Source organism: Mya arenaria, chromosome 10 (genome assembly GCF_026914265.1).
Source record: "Mya arenaria isolate MELC-2E11 chromosome 10, ASM2691426v1".
Classification (NCBI taxonomy): Eukaryota; Metazoa; Mollusca; class Bivalvia; order Myida; family Myidae; genus Mya; species Mya arenaria.
In genome coordinates this window covers 42,705,196-42,720,316 of record NC_069131.1, presented here as the reverse complement: position 1 = coordinate 42,720,316, position 15,121 = coordinate 42,705,196, and the positions used below count along the sequence as shown (strand labels likewise).

At 32.5% G+C, this 15,121-nt stretch overlaps 1 protein-coding gene across 5 annotated transcripts in view; it reads right to left on the bottom strand.

Annotated features, from left to right (window-relative positions):
- Nucleotides 1-15,121, bottom strand: part of LOC128205162 (neuroglian-like) — a 60,434-nt gene that overhangs the window by 23,510 nt on the left and 21,803 nt on the right. For 2 of the 5 annotated variants that reach the window (XM_052906618.1, XM_052906619.1), the window contains exons 2-3: nucleotides 14,264-14,342; nucleotides 1,042-1,120 (exon numbers count right to left, since the gene is read on the bottom strand). The gene's annotated coding sequence lies outside the window, so the exon portion shown is untranslated. Of the gene's footprint in view, nucleotides 1-212; nucleotides 481-1,041; nucleotides 1,121-11,593; nucleotides 11,681-11,894; nucleotides 11,913-14,263; nucleotides 14,343-15,121 lie in introns of those variants that run through there. The other 3 variants (XM_052906621.1, XM_052906620.1, XM_052906623.1) reach the window with 3 other exon arrangements.

The window sequence follows — 15,121 nt, the reverse complement described above, 5'->3', positions numbered from 1 at the left end:
AAACTTTCAAAATTATTATATTACTTCAGAAAAACCATAAAATACATGTGTATAATATCATTCGTTGAGGCATAACATATGAAATATCCAAGTTGGAGTATAAAAATGTACAAAAATAAAACAAGAACAGTTCTTCTGTCATTCAAATTAATTGGGCCAATTTCGAAACATAAAACATAAAAGTATTTTTAACATAAATGAAATGTTCATACCAATATTTAGAATTGAAATAAATCCACATCTAGAATCCCTGTTAACACTCAACACTGTATTCCGAAATTCACCTACTTTAATTTCAACTGTTTAAACACTGCCGTCAGAAACTTATGAATGTTTTAAAAACTTGCTATTCACTTCAGAAAATGATTATTAACGTTGGAAGCCTGCACGGTAGCTATTGTTCCAATTGTAAGAATGTTTATTTGCATATACGCAGTGACATAGCCGTGTCATTGAATGTATCGTTCTCACTGTATACCATATGCGATATGCATAAGGCTCGAGATACATTTACTATATAAGGAAATTGGAATTTTATTAATACCACACATTCATTCGCATGACTAATGTGTTTTTACACTAAGTATTAGTTGTTTATTTTAGAAAAATAAAAAATCGTTATAATTCTTTCCAACCACTTTAATAATGATTGTGTTAGATTGGCAGGAATGATAGAATTATTTTCTTTTTTAAACAATCAACACTAAATGGACTGTAAAATGTAAACGATTTGCATGAATTATTTTTAAACGTAATAATATAACCCCTCAAAAACTTTTTTTTCTCATCCAAATTTATGCAATAAATGATCTTAAATCATGAATATCTGTTTTCAGTGTTAGTGTTCATAGGTTATATTTTGTCCAATGGAATGGCAGTATTTTCAAATCTGTCGTACATTTACTTTAGTGAATTAAAGCATTCATGATCAGCCATTTTGATCTTGAACCAATTAGTTTGGTAAATAACATACTAATGACTTGTAACCATTACATGAAGTAAAACATTTGTAACAAAACTATAGACTATATGTTAATATACCTGCTTAAATCTTGCTTTTGCTTTTAATGACTCGATCGCACTTCGTTTCACTCTAGTGGTAAAGTTTCAATCCCCCAGACTGAAAACATAAAAGATTAACAGCATGAGACGAAAATGTGATAAAGTATGTATTATTTCCTTACTTGATGTAACTGACATCAATATAATAATATATAATACAGTGTTCCCCTTAGTTGACTTGAATACCTGAAAAATACCTGGAGAATATGATCATCACTAAAAATGATAATTTAATCCCGAGTTTCAATAAATAGAAACCAAAATATCAGTTTTACAACTAAAATGTATCCTGCTCCATAGTTTTATTACGAAACAGTTTTCACAATAAAGCAAGAACTCATTAACTGCTTCTATTTGTATATCCAGTTATTGAATTATTGCACTAGTGGGTGACGCACGCTATATTGTGCGTTATATGCTCAATATTTTTCGTCTTTAGTCAATGAACAAGCTTTATTAATGTCATGATTGACACCCATAGAGTGAAGCAATTCATCGGCATAATTGTTCAAATATTTCAAAACTTGCATCAATTTAACAACAAGAGCACCAGCAGCTGAATCTAAAGCTCGTCTGTTTTCCTCAGTTGTCTTGGTCAAGGGGAATAAATCAATAAACTACTATGGCCAGAGTTATGGGACCTACTTCATATACATGTGCATATTGTCATAGTGATCACATGGGTTCATTAACCTTTCATGGTAATATCTAAAATTGTGTTATTAACCTTTTTCAAAGCAATTGTGCCAGACATAGAAGTCTTAAAAATATAAAAGAAAAAGAAGGAAAAAAAAAACAGACCCCCTACAAATCAATATTTTGCGTACAAATTTAGTTACTATTTGACGATTACACACCAGAACCTTGTTAATCTTTAAGTTGGTAGAGAACATTGGTTCAAGCCCAAAGAAAATTGCAATCTCAAAATAATAAGTAATAATAAGTGTCTCAATAGTCTTCTAAAAGTATTTAAATCTAGATCAAGTCAAAGGAAACTATGCGTTGTGCGAATACAGCACTTCCAGGACACTTGACTTATAGAACACTTGATCAACACTTGTGACCGAAACTGCAACAGTCAATTGCGCCGAAACAACAAGTTGGGATTCAACAAACACTAAAGAATGAAACAGGAAAATGAAATGTCGTAAGCATTCTTGTTTGTCAAAGTTTAACTCAATTAGGCCTATAAAATAATATTTTTGGTATAGGTTACCCTACCTATGAATAAGGCGCCGATCCTACAGTTTTTATAGACCAATTCCATTGGTTAAAAAATGATTTGGTTAGGGTAACATCCTTTTCAAAAACAGGTACTAGGGTAGCTAGGCTTTTCTTCTTCTTTGTTAAAGATTGTGTTTCATAAATATAAGTTTTATACAGAATATTACTTTAAAGCAATTTCCAAATGATGACAATATGTTCTAAAATAAACCCCAATAAAAATAGAAATCTACCCTACCTGTTTTTGAAAAAGATGACCTATAAACAAACCAGTTATTTTTTGGCCCAAAAAAACGAGTTTAGAGGACAAAAAATGAAGTCATGAGTACACTACTACAAAGCCATACAAATCTTGGCATAGAAAAGAAACATCATAAGATATAACCCTTGAGAATTGAGAAAAGGGCAATATCTAAAATTATCAGGGTAATATCGAAATGATCAGTAGCTGAATGATTTGTAAGTCTCAATTCTTGTTAGAGAGTGAATGATTCCTGACCAATCTCCCATACACAATAACCCATTGTGTTCATCTTCAGATGTTCAGGAAACCGTAGAATCAGGAAGAAAGAATTCTCAGAATATTCTGGGCTTTCAGAGAATGTTTTTTGTATGACCAAGAAATGCACACTTTAAGAAACCGGATCTGTATTAATATTATCAAGAAGATAGCATTCAATAACACAGTCTATATTTAAAAAACAAAAACATTTAAACAATGTGTTCTTTATATAATGCATTTATTCTAATTGCACAATCATTATAATAATACTTATAATTAGAAAAGAGGACAACAATGTTTCTTATAATGTTATCAATATGGGAGTGAAATTAAGACTTGGAAAAAATCATATCATTGTTGTAATGAAAGACAAAACTCATATCAGCCCTAATTGACAGTAATTTATTTTTGCAAGAATGAAAAACATATTCTGTGAGCATATTGTAGTAAAAACAACTAGATGATGAGTTTAATGGAACAGAATTTCCTGGCAAACAGGTGAACAGTTTTGCAGAAGGAAGTTAATTAAGTTAAAAGGCGTCTCCCATTAGGTTCAAAATGATTTTGTTTATCCTCGATTTTATATTGTTTAACTTGGGCGTTATACAACATGTTGTTGTTTAAAACGGTGCAAAACATTAGTGCACCGTGAACATGCTCAAAGTGAATGACAATTTAAGAATGTTTGAGTTTCCAATTCATCAATACTCCGCAATTTATTTCATTCCAAGGAGATTGTTTCAACACTGAGTACTGCGATATTGAAGATATCTCCTAGGTACGAATTGCTCCTAGGAGTCACCATAAAACAGCCCCCAGTAGTATTTTTCAATAAACCTTACTTACAGCCACATTTTCGGCTTTGGTTAATAAAGTGGTCTAACGGCAGTGACCTTGTTTTAAGCACTCCAGAGGAATCAGGATCTGCTGCCAAACTAAATCAGTTATTTTATTTTTGTTTTATATGTCTTTTGAGAAAAGGATTTTAAGATTTATTTTATTTCAAACTTTAAAGCTTGTGAATGTTTTCTGAAAAAAAAAATCTTTTTTTTTTAAATTAGGATTTCTTCAAATTATGCACCATGCAGTCAATAGTAACCACGCCCCCCCCCCCCCCCAGGTCCGGGGGTATACTGGGGATAGCCGGGGAAATGGGCAGTGTTTTTACCTTTCAGGTGGCCTCGCAGTTCCGAAAAGATAGCAAGGAATGGGCCTTACCTAGGGTCCCTGGGGTGCGGGAACATTAAGCGGGGATTTTACCATCTGTTCATCCCCACAGGGCGGATATTTTAACCGGGGATGGCTAGACCGAAAGATAAAGTCCCTGCTATTCCCCGGACCTGGGGGGGGGGGGGGGGGGGGCGTGTTACAATTGACAGGTGCATTGCTGTATTTTATTTAGGGCCTGTTAGTTAGAAAAAAGTCATTTTCCACTCCATCTGATCAATAATCATTAATGATCTACGTCAAGAACATGCATTGATACTACATGGTATTATTTACAAAATCAGGTTCTGATGTAGGTACTGACAGAAAATAGCATGACTAACAAGATTAAAGCTTATTATCGGGCCTAAAATCAGCCATTTTTACACAAAAGCCTTTTGCCATTGGCCATATGGTTCATGTTTGGAATTCCTTTGAGAGGGTTCTGCTCTTCTGGATTCGTGAGGGAATTTGGTGCAGTGTACAACTATATACTAGTAAGGAACTTGGCTGAACATAAATGTGCCATTGTTAAATGAAAATGTAACACACAATTCTGCAATAGTTTTCTTTTGAAAGGACATATTACAATATAAAATGCTGAAGAATAGGGTTAAAACAAGGATCAATTATTGTCCTAATTTGATTGATAATACTGACAATGTCACTTTTTACCTTTTACCTTTTATACCTTTTCAGTCAATAAATTATTTTACATAGTTTGCCTTACTGTAATGATTTAAACCTAATAAGTTATAGGTACTCATATTCAATTATTACAACCTGCACTCACTCACTCAAGAGTCAGTCCTTCGAGGATCAAATTTAAAATCCATGGCTGGTATTTAAGCCCAATAGACAGTATCCATCCCTTTGCATTTTCACACTAATTCTATCATGTAAACATATTTTTTCACAATCTGTTAGAGCAGTTATATAATAAGCATAAAACTTAAAAAAAGTGAAGTAATGCAAAGTAAACAGTAAACAGCTACTGAACAATATAGAAATATATAAAAATAAATTTATCAATTGGATGACAACTAGAAGCATTATCTAACACAATCAAGTCACTATAATTCATGTAAGGCCGAATATATATAACCCTGTGTCACATATTTGGGGTAAATTTATCACCAAGTTGGCTATTAAGGTCCCAGCAAGACATTTACCATGTAACTGGAGAATACCATGCCAGTATCAGGTTTTTGGGATGATGCGTATAAAAAATAAAGACTCAACTGTTCTTTTACAACTTTTAAATTCAAGGTCTGAAAATTTGATTAATATCATCACTTAAAAACGATGTATGATAGGAATCGGTTTAAAAATAAGTCTGCAGACACAATAACATGATTCATCAATGAAATAATCGAGACAACAACTGACACAGACTGGCTCTCAGAGCACAATGAGGGCTTTGACTGCCAGCATGCTGCATGCCATACAATTATACTTAAAGTTTAATCTTTTACAGGTGGTTAAAATTCCTGATATTATTATATTATTTATGAAATTACATGTTTGAGGTGATGTTACGTCATAGGAGCCTAGGTGTTCCAGAACTTTCACCCAACTGGTCATAGATTCAATCCCCTTCACCGGCACTGAGTCTTCAACATCTTGTGACCTCTTTACGCACCAATGAGTTCCAATTTTCTACCCAGGAAACTATCATTCAGTCAACTATCGTAATTTAACAGTAATATAACTGTTAGTGTCTATATAACAACCAAGCTATATTCCAATAATAAGTATATCAATGTAGCAAAGTAAAGTGACATCTTCAAAATAACTTGCCTCTTTCAACTTATTCAATCATAAAATGCTTATTGAAGAACTATTATAAAAAATAATCCAAATGTAAGTTTTTCACAGAGTTTAAATTTAAACTAGTAAATCTCCACTCCCAAAAATGATATGACTTAAGTTATTCAAATGTTGAACAAGATTAAATAATAGGCAATATTGCATTCACTAAAACAATGAAATAGTATTCCAAAAAAACAAATCAGATCTAGCTGACTCAAACCAATTTCTGTACACTGCATTTGTTTGTCAGCAATAATAGCTACCTTTTCTTATCAAATAACCCATCTTTCAAGTTCAGCAATAATTGGATGTAATTCCCTGCCTGCCACAAATGGTTAGCCTGACAACCCACAACTAATGGTGCGTTGTAACCTATTTCTTTTGTTTACATCTGAGTAGGAACCCTTTAATTGGCACATGATTGTTTACAAAATCCAATTTAATTTGCCATCTAGGTAATATCATCTCACAATTCTTTCAACAGGCTTGGTATAATTAATGTTAAATTGCTGAACAATGAAGAGCCATAGTTAAGTAGTGTATTTATTCCAAATAAAGCAACTTCAAAATAATGTTGAGGAAAGTATGCATTTCAATTTAAATCACTTAAAATGTTGACGCACCATCATTTCTGAAAAATAAGTGCTGCATTTAAATGGAAGATTCTGAGCTTAAGGGAAAAAGCCTATAACTGCCAGCAGCTCACTCAGATAGCCACATTTGTTCATGCCAGCCAGTTTAGTGGACTAGGCACTTTATCTATCAAGCATTTTAGCATAACATGTTTTGTTACTGAGTAATATAGCTTCTTAGATAATACTAGAAAGATTTTCAAGAATGAATCACTGTTTGCCATTACATTAATTATATCATAAGGTGGAGATAATAATAATAAGAGTATCACTCTTCAAGTGGAGGAGAGATAACTCTTGGTACCCAATCAGATTTATCTGCCCCAAAGTGACATCTATTACCCCAAAGTGAAATGGCAGGCAAGTGCTGCTCACTGCTGCTTGACAGGTCAGGCATTGGATAAACAACAGAACCTGTTGTGTGTAGGTGTGTAATTACTGGGAAAAGATAAGCCCGACATTAGATAACTATGCTGTCACAAAAAAATATAACAAATTCTTAGATTTCCCTGGAGATTCTTTGTAATTAATTATAAGGTCTTTGTTTAGAATGCATCTCTTTTTTAAATCACAAAATCTAAACACTGTGTGGTCTTGTCAGAGATGTAAATTAATTAAGCCTCTATGAAGTCATTTGTTTATCTTTAAACAGCATTAACAAAATTATACATATTCTTCATTTGTATCGAGCCCGGTACCGCCTTTGTGCAAGTCAAGTAATGGACCTTCTGAGCTAAAAGCAGTCTGGATATATTAACTTTCATAATCTCAACCTATTCCAGTCAGAACCATGACATATAATATGATTACTAGATGTCCACAGGTTATTATAAAATGCAAATTTCATGACAATTTGTTCACTGTAGAAACCCTGGAGCAGTTTTGATGTTATGTTTCATTTCATCTACTATCCAATTTGATAAGCCAACCACCTGTTGCTACTCAAAGGTAGAATTTATTTTAAATTGAAAATTAATTGCAATTTTACAGTCATTTTAAAGCTGCACTCTCACAGATTGAATGTTTTTCCAACTTCATTTTTTTTGTTACTAACGGTTTAAACCAAAACATTAAATTTGGAATGGAAATATGAACATCTTTTATCTGATCTTTAGTCAGCTGAGTCTTTCATCACTGGTTTGCAGATATTTACGCAAAAATTTGCTAATTCCAAGACAAAAAAAAAAAAAGTTGGAAAAACAGTAAATCTGTGAGAGTGCAGCTTGAAATTAGAACCTATCTTTAAATAATCAAGCAAAACATGTAATTTTTATCAGCAGCTTTATCATGCAATTAATTCAGTGCAATGAAAAATGTATACATTAGTTCATCCTAAGTATTTAATATGTATAGTTCCATGGATCAAATGCAAACGCCTTGAACGCCTGACAGTTTAGTTTTCAGTCAAAAAGGGGAATAATTTGAATACGATTACAGCCAGATTTATTAGCCTTGCTTAGCATTCATGTACACATTGACTATATGGCAGAATGTGTACCAAGATTAAAGTACATTTGAGTCATTGCAAAGGATGAAAGTTTTGCCCACTGTTGCCAGCGATGTGGCCAATGACGACGCCTGTTAAGGGTATGACAATACCTCAACTATTTTTTCTTCAAAGACAGACTGAGCTATAACTAGATTTATAGGAGCTATAGATTTATTTAGATTTAGTTATATTTATGAACTTATGAGTTAAATAGATTAATATTATCTACCAAATTAAATAGAACATGACTACCCATAACACAGGTTGGAAATGAAAAAAATATAATATTTTGATAATGAAGGTAATAGATTTGTAGTGGTTTTTAGTTAAACATGTAAGCCCAATGGTTCATCAGCATATCATAAAATGCCTGACTGGAAACTCCCCAAACAAATGTCTAGAAAGTGATACCAATCTTGGAACAACTTTCGACACATGGAGAAGTCCTAAACTGACAATTAAAAGCCAGTAAAACAACCGGAATTGTCCCTCAAACCACCAACAGTCATATAATCAACATAAGTTATTCCATGTCATTCAAAAAGGTATCTTTATGTGCCGAAACACATGCTTCCAATTAATCTATTTCAGGTAATATAAAAACGGAGTGCAGAATTATGAGGCTTTTAGTATTTTATGAATGGCAGAAGTTGAGATATTACTCATTTTTGCCAAAATCATCTCACAGTTAAACACTTGTTTTTATCAGTCAGTTATAAATTGGTTCATATGTGCATGATGCTTAAATTCCTTTGTGTGTTTTTTTAGAGTTTTAAAACCATCCTTTAGGTGTAAAAGTTTAAACTTTGTTCAAATAATGAAGTTTTCATGAAACCTTGAAAGAAACGCATAATGAAAAGCTTAAAATTAATGAACAATACCTTTTGTTTGTTAGTTGAGGCAACAGATAACATATGAGCATACAACATTTTTTACCAACTCTGAGAATAATTTTATCAGAATTTCTACATGAACATATAAACATTTGTCTTTTTGTTTTCGTTATGTCAAATTGTATTGCATCATCAGACGGAATATTTTTATATGTTGATATATCATTGCAGCTTTAGTAAGTTAAGAACTAAGTGTCCTGTAATGTCTTAAAAAGTCAAGGTGATGTCGATTAGTTTTGTTACAAGGCAAATCCAACTCAAACGAGTTTCTCAAACTATTTATAACCACAATGTGATGATTCAAATTCTAAATGGCCCATGTCAGAGCTACAGTGCCAAGGAATGCTCACATTTACATTCTAGCTGGCAAGGCTTATCAGCAGATCCGGGAGCATCTGTTGTTCTTTATACTGCAGGTTGGAAAGTTGTTGAAATTTCAAAAAACATTGCTTTTGTTTGTGTGTGTGGAGAAGTTACATTCATCACAGAATATTGGCAAACAGCCGATTTCCCTTGGACTGGACAAAGTTATTATTATATACCAAATATACTTGAAACAATGTCATTAAACCATAGGTGGCAGTATCAGTTAGAGAGGATAATTTTGTATTGAATTATATCATGATTTCATATATTTTTATAAGACATCTGGAAAATCGTCAATGTTCATGATCAGTGAATTTCAACCCATTGAAAGTAAATTTGTAAAGGACTGGGTGTGTCGATCTGATCAAGTTGAACATAGAAATTAATGTCAAACTTCGATAAAATGTTTTTTAGACTTTTTCGTAGTTATAATTTCAAAAGACATGTACACCTTGCATAATGCAAATTATGTAGTGTTAAGGAAAACAAGTGTAAATTATGTGTAATACATAAAAATGAGTGTCATGATCAATAAATTACCAGAATGCACACACAGTTCCATCACAACGTCAATTTTTTGTATTCAAAATACTGCATTCTTAAATATTTTTAATCAAGCTTTGATATCGAGCGTAAGAAAAATCACTCAGACACAGAAGCATTATCAGCATCATTTCAGAGAAGTCATTATCTTTTATCTTGAACATATATGTAACATTCTGTCTTATTATACTATATAAAGATTTTGCCTATTTGAATTAAATCGCAAGAATTTTTTAACCTGAAACGTTTCAGTCCTTAAATAATTTGGTGTTACATTGTTACAGGACCGTCTAGTCCAAAATTGTACGTTGACAGATTTTTTTTTAGATTTTTGATATGGCAAATCCTTCACATACAAATTGTTTAGTATCAGAAGTGGGTAGTTGTTCCGATCAGGATTCTGGGTTAAAGCATATAGCGTCTATAAAATATCATAAAAACAGGAAATTTTACCAGACAATGTTATTTTATATTAGTTTCATACACAAAAAAAATAATATCCAACTTATAATTATGAGTTTAAAGGCTTTTCTTCATTTCATTCTGTCAAAACATAACGATATATACATGAAGGGCACCTGCAAGGCTTTAGGGCACAGTTTTAAATCGCTCGGAACATTTCGGCCATGGCCGAGTTGTTACGATTGTATAACGAGGTCTATCTCGAAGCTTTGTCGGAGGAGGCCGAACTATCACGATTGTATCGAGTTGTTCCCCTTCGCATAATTGTTGTCTGTGTCAGTCAACTTTCGTTTTATTGGAAAGGTAAACAACTTGATTTAATGCATTAAATGTTTGTTAAGTGCAAAATAACATTTCACTTACATGGTAAAATATGAATATAACTCTTTATGATCAATTTCAACCATAAAATACTTCACTTAAAACAATTTCAATATTTTTAAAACACCCCCGTTTTTTGAACATTCCCGTTTAGACGTTAGGGATTGGCAGAATCCCGTATAACACGTCTATTATTTTAGACTACAGGACCGTCTAAACTGCAGGTTCGATCTTAAATCATGCGGTTATAGAAGTTTTTTGTTGGACTTAGCATTTTCCTTTCCGACAGACAAAATTTGAAATCACCTTCATGCTGTCGATACTTCCACTTATCGTTTTGAGGTTTTCCCAAAACGAACCTAAATTCGTCTGTTATTCCTCTAAAAATTATTGCATTTTTTTTTATTGGTTTTACAATAGAATGAAATTTGACCATAAAGATTGAAACTTTCAAAGTAAAGACTTACCTCATATTTATACCTTGGCCAATTTTTTTTTAAACACACCTCTTATTAATCATACTATTTGTATAAACCGAACAAAACATTTCACACATGGAGGATAGTTGGAATGACAAATTTTTAATCTTGTTTAAATTTACAAAGTCAAGAGTTTAGTCAGAAAGAGGTGTGAACATAAATATTACCATTAGGATTTAGAGATTAATGCAGATAAACCAACGCTTGACCTGACTGAATAAATAAATGACATACAAACTCCTGTCTTGCTGACAACAGACTGTCAACCTCATAAGTCAATATAGGTTGTCTAAAAATAGCTCAAAACTGGTACATGTATAAGTCAGCTGCATCTGCTCATGTATGACAGTTTTAAGTCTAATGAATTTGAAGTTCAATTCTGAATTCTGCTTTTGCCATATCAAAAATCCCAACAATTATCTCAACATACAATTATTTGGACTATTTTGACAGTTATTTCACCTTATTGTAACCCAAGCTTAGCCTATATTGAAAGAATTCACTGGAGTGCAAGTTTTGTATAATTTCAATCACAAGGGTAAATGGCCTTATATTTCCTTATTTGAAGTAAAGCACATATTATTTACAATAATGTCTCTTACCTTGTTTTTTTAAATTTAAACACATGTCTGACTTTATAGAACACGCAAATATTTTAACAGTATTAAAACAACATCCTGTTTTAAGCATGATATTTCTCCCACACAGTTAAATATTATGACACTGAAGACACTGTTGTGTCATCTGTGAATCAGAGTTTAAATTTCTTCCCAGACATATGTCATAACAACATAATAGTGTGTGTAAATTACTGGGAGAAAAAGAATTGATAAGCCACAAAGTGTTATACACAAAACATATCATTTCCCTTTTGTTTTGTTAGATAGAACCTCAATAACTTACCCTATCATCCCCAAACATATCAACTACTCTGTGACAGATATCTTCAACACAGGATTTTAGGGAAGGAAAAGTGACGTAATTAGCATATAAAAAAAGTCCAGATGTTTTGTTAAAACAGAATCAATGTTTTCTTGCTTTATGTACGTAAACATTTACTACTGTTTGCATGTAAACATTTAGTTATGTTTGCAAATGAACTTAGCATTTGAATGTTTGGGAGCATTGAGTCATCTGCCCAAATTCATCAATGGAGGGCAATATCTGTATTGCTTGTCAGTCAAATTCACAAAATGAAACCGGACTGCCGCAGTCAGCGATTGAGCTTAATCTTTTAATGAAAACATGGCAGTTACTTACAAAGGGGCTGGCTCTTACATCTGCAAAGGAACTATACATGTACTGTCTGAATTTATTTGGTTCCACATTAACCGGCCAATTAAATCGGAGCTTAATAAATTACACTTTTTTAAGTGATGAAAAGTTATTATTCATATCGCTTTTGGGGCGGTACAAACTGACTGTCTTATCATGGCAAAAAGGCATTATGCTTCTATTAGCTGATTATCATGTACATGTATGCTTGACTTAGTTTATTTGCAAACAGTAGTCTATAAATCATAATTTCGCTGACACTTGTGTACCCTCATTCTATAAACCGCATAAGTTTTCTCAAAGTTTTTAACACTAATTTGTATATTCTATTCCAATGAAAAAGATATTTTGAGATGAAATTTCCTTTAATCGATCCAATCTGTATAAATGAAAAATATGTGAGATATCTGGTATCAACTGATAGGCCTGTTGCCATGAAAATGCTTATTCCTGAAAACGATTCTGCAGTACGGTATGTTAAAATTGTTCTTCTCATTCTTTTTTAAATTTCTGCAAGATTCCGAGGCAAGCTCATTTTATGATATTTGTTTATGTGTTTTAATTATCACAAGTAAAACAGAAAAACAGGCAATTTATAATATTCCTGAAATTTTAGTATTTTACACAGGAAAACAAACTTTCTATTATATTCCTGTGATTTGATCAGTATTTAAACACAGGAAAACAACTTTACAATTGTATTCCTGTGGTTTGCGTATCATAAAACACAGAAAAACAAACTTACTTCTATATTCCTGTGTTTTGAGTATTTTAAACACAAAAAAATGTTTCTATAACATTCCTGTGATTTAAGAATATAGTGTCCAGAACTTGCTTCTCTCTAGAATTCCACACAAAAAAAACACAAATAATTCTTCCCACAAACTGATGTAATCAATAATCCAAACTGTTATCCACTATTACTAGAGGCTGAGAAATAAATGAACTTAATAGTCCTTCTTAAACAATCAAGTTGGTTCAGCAATACAGCTAAATTGGAAGTGAAAGTGCTCTGCATCAATGAAAGCAGACCAGCAGTGAAATGAAAATAGTAACAGTTATATTTTTGCCGATAAATACCAGAATATATGCTAACTGGTTGGCGGAAAGTCAAATTACTCCAGCTAAGGATGCCGGGCTCCAATTATTGCCACTGAGCTAATTAATTAAGACAATTTTGTTGCTGGTAACATTCTTTTTGACATAACAAGAATTGAATGTCTCGCCTGACCAGTCAAGGGTACATCTACACACTTTGATCCGCCAATGTAAATGGGGGTGGGGGTTACTGTAATTGAACCTGTGTTACGCTGACGCCTTAATAGCACTGGACCATGGATCTGCTACTTATATTTACTAGGCCAAGTTACTTAAGTAACCCTTCATCCTAAAGCACTTCTTAAGGTTATTCTAATTCAACACTAATATCTAAGCAACAATTTTGGCTTCATAATTGAAACATGGGGGTCCCCAAAGTTTACTAGAGCATATTTAAGAAATATTACACACCACATGTTCATATGACATTAGGACCAGCCAATCAGCCACTGAAAGTGTATATGGACGTTTAAAACAGAGGTCCATTCACCTTTTGAGGACGACTGGCCAGTCTTTATAATGCCACATGGCATGATTGGTGTGTAAATATTTCTTATATTATACTTAACATATTGAAATACCATTTACTATTTTGAAAGCACTTTAGATGTGTTTCATTAAACAAAAGCTTATAATGTTTACTTGTCATAAATTTATGCCCTTGTGTAAACTGAGCAAGCTGCACTTACCAGTTGTATGACCTCAGCTGTCCACATTAACATTTCTGGCTAGGTCCAGACTGGCCCGAAATAGGATATGGACCATGGACGCCATTATAACAACTTGATTTTTATCAAAATACAGTGATATACGGACCGATTTACTTTATATATATATATATACAAAGAAGAGCCACATTTATGTAAAGTATAATTTTTAGCAATATTAACTGTTCTCACCTTATTTCTTGTATAGGGAGATGATTCAGGGGCACTAACTCTTCTTGTTTTGCTTGTTTACTTGCTTCCAATTTAAGTCCTGAAAATAGAAAGAAATAATTAGTCACAGAATAATTTTTAGCATTCAGGTTACTGTATATAATGAATTCCATCTTTGGTCAATGAAACACCTAAAAATATTATATTTATGGTGATCAGAAAGCTCCTCTGTTTAAGACAATAAACACTTCTGACCCTCCGTTCTTCGGTCCGTCTCACAGTCTTCAAAAGACTGCTAACTAGACAAAATCATTATATTATAGTTATCGCTAATTGTTTTATAATACCATGTATTAACATAATTGCATAATGATGGGATAAATATGATCAAAGAACAATAACTAAATGCTAATGCACCAGCCGTAATTACTCATTTGTAACTGGTGCCAAGTCTGCACAAGACATGAAAGACAAGAAAATATTTCCTGTGACATAAAACAGCACATTCAAATTAAGGCAAACTCAGCTTATATTAAGTCAGTTTATTAACAACGAGGTTGTTCATTCTTTTGATCTGGTTTATTCACATTCAAATAATGTCAATATTTGTTTGGTGTAAAACATATCAAGTGCCAAACAATAAATAAATATTGCCTTGACTTAATAATTATTGACAAAGTACTTCACAAAATTTCGTGACTTAATTGACTGACTTACTTCACAAAATACGTTAACAATTTTTAGTTCATTATATATCAATTAATTTTATTGCTTCACACAAAAAATGCATTTAATAGCTTGTAGAATGACTAGTCCAAATAATTGTACGTTGACAGATTTTTTTTATGATTTTTGATATATGGCAAATTCTTCACGTAC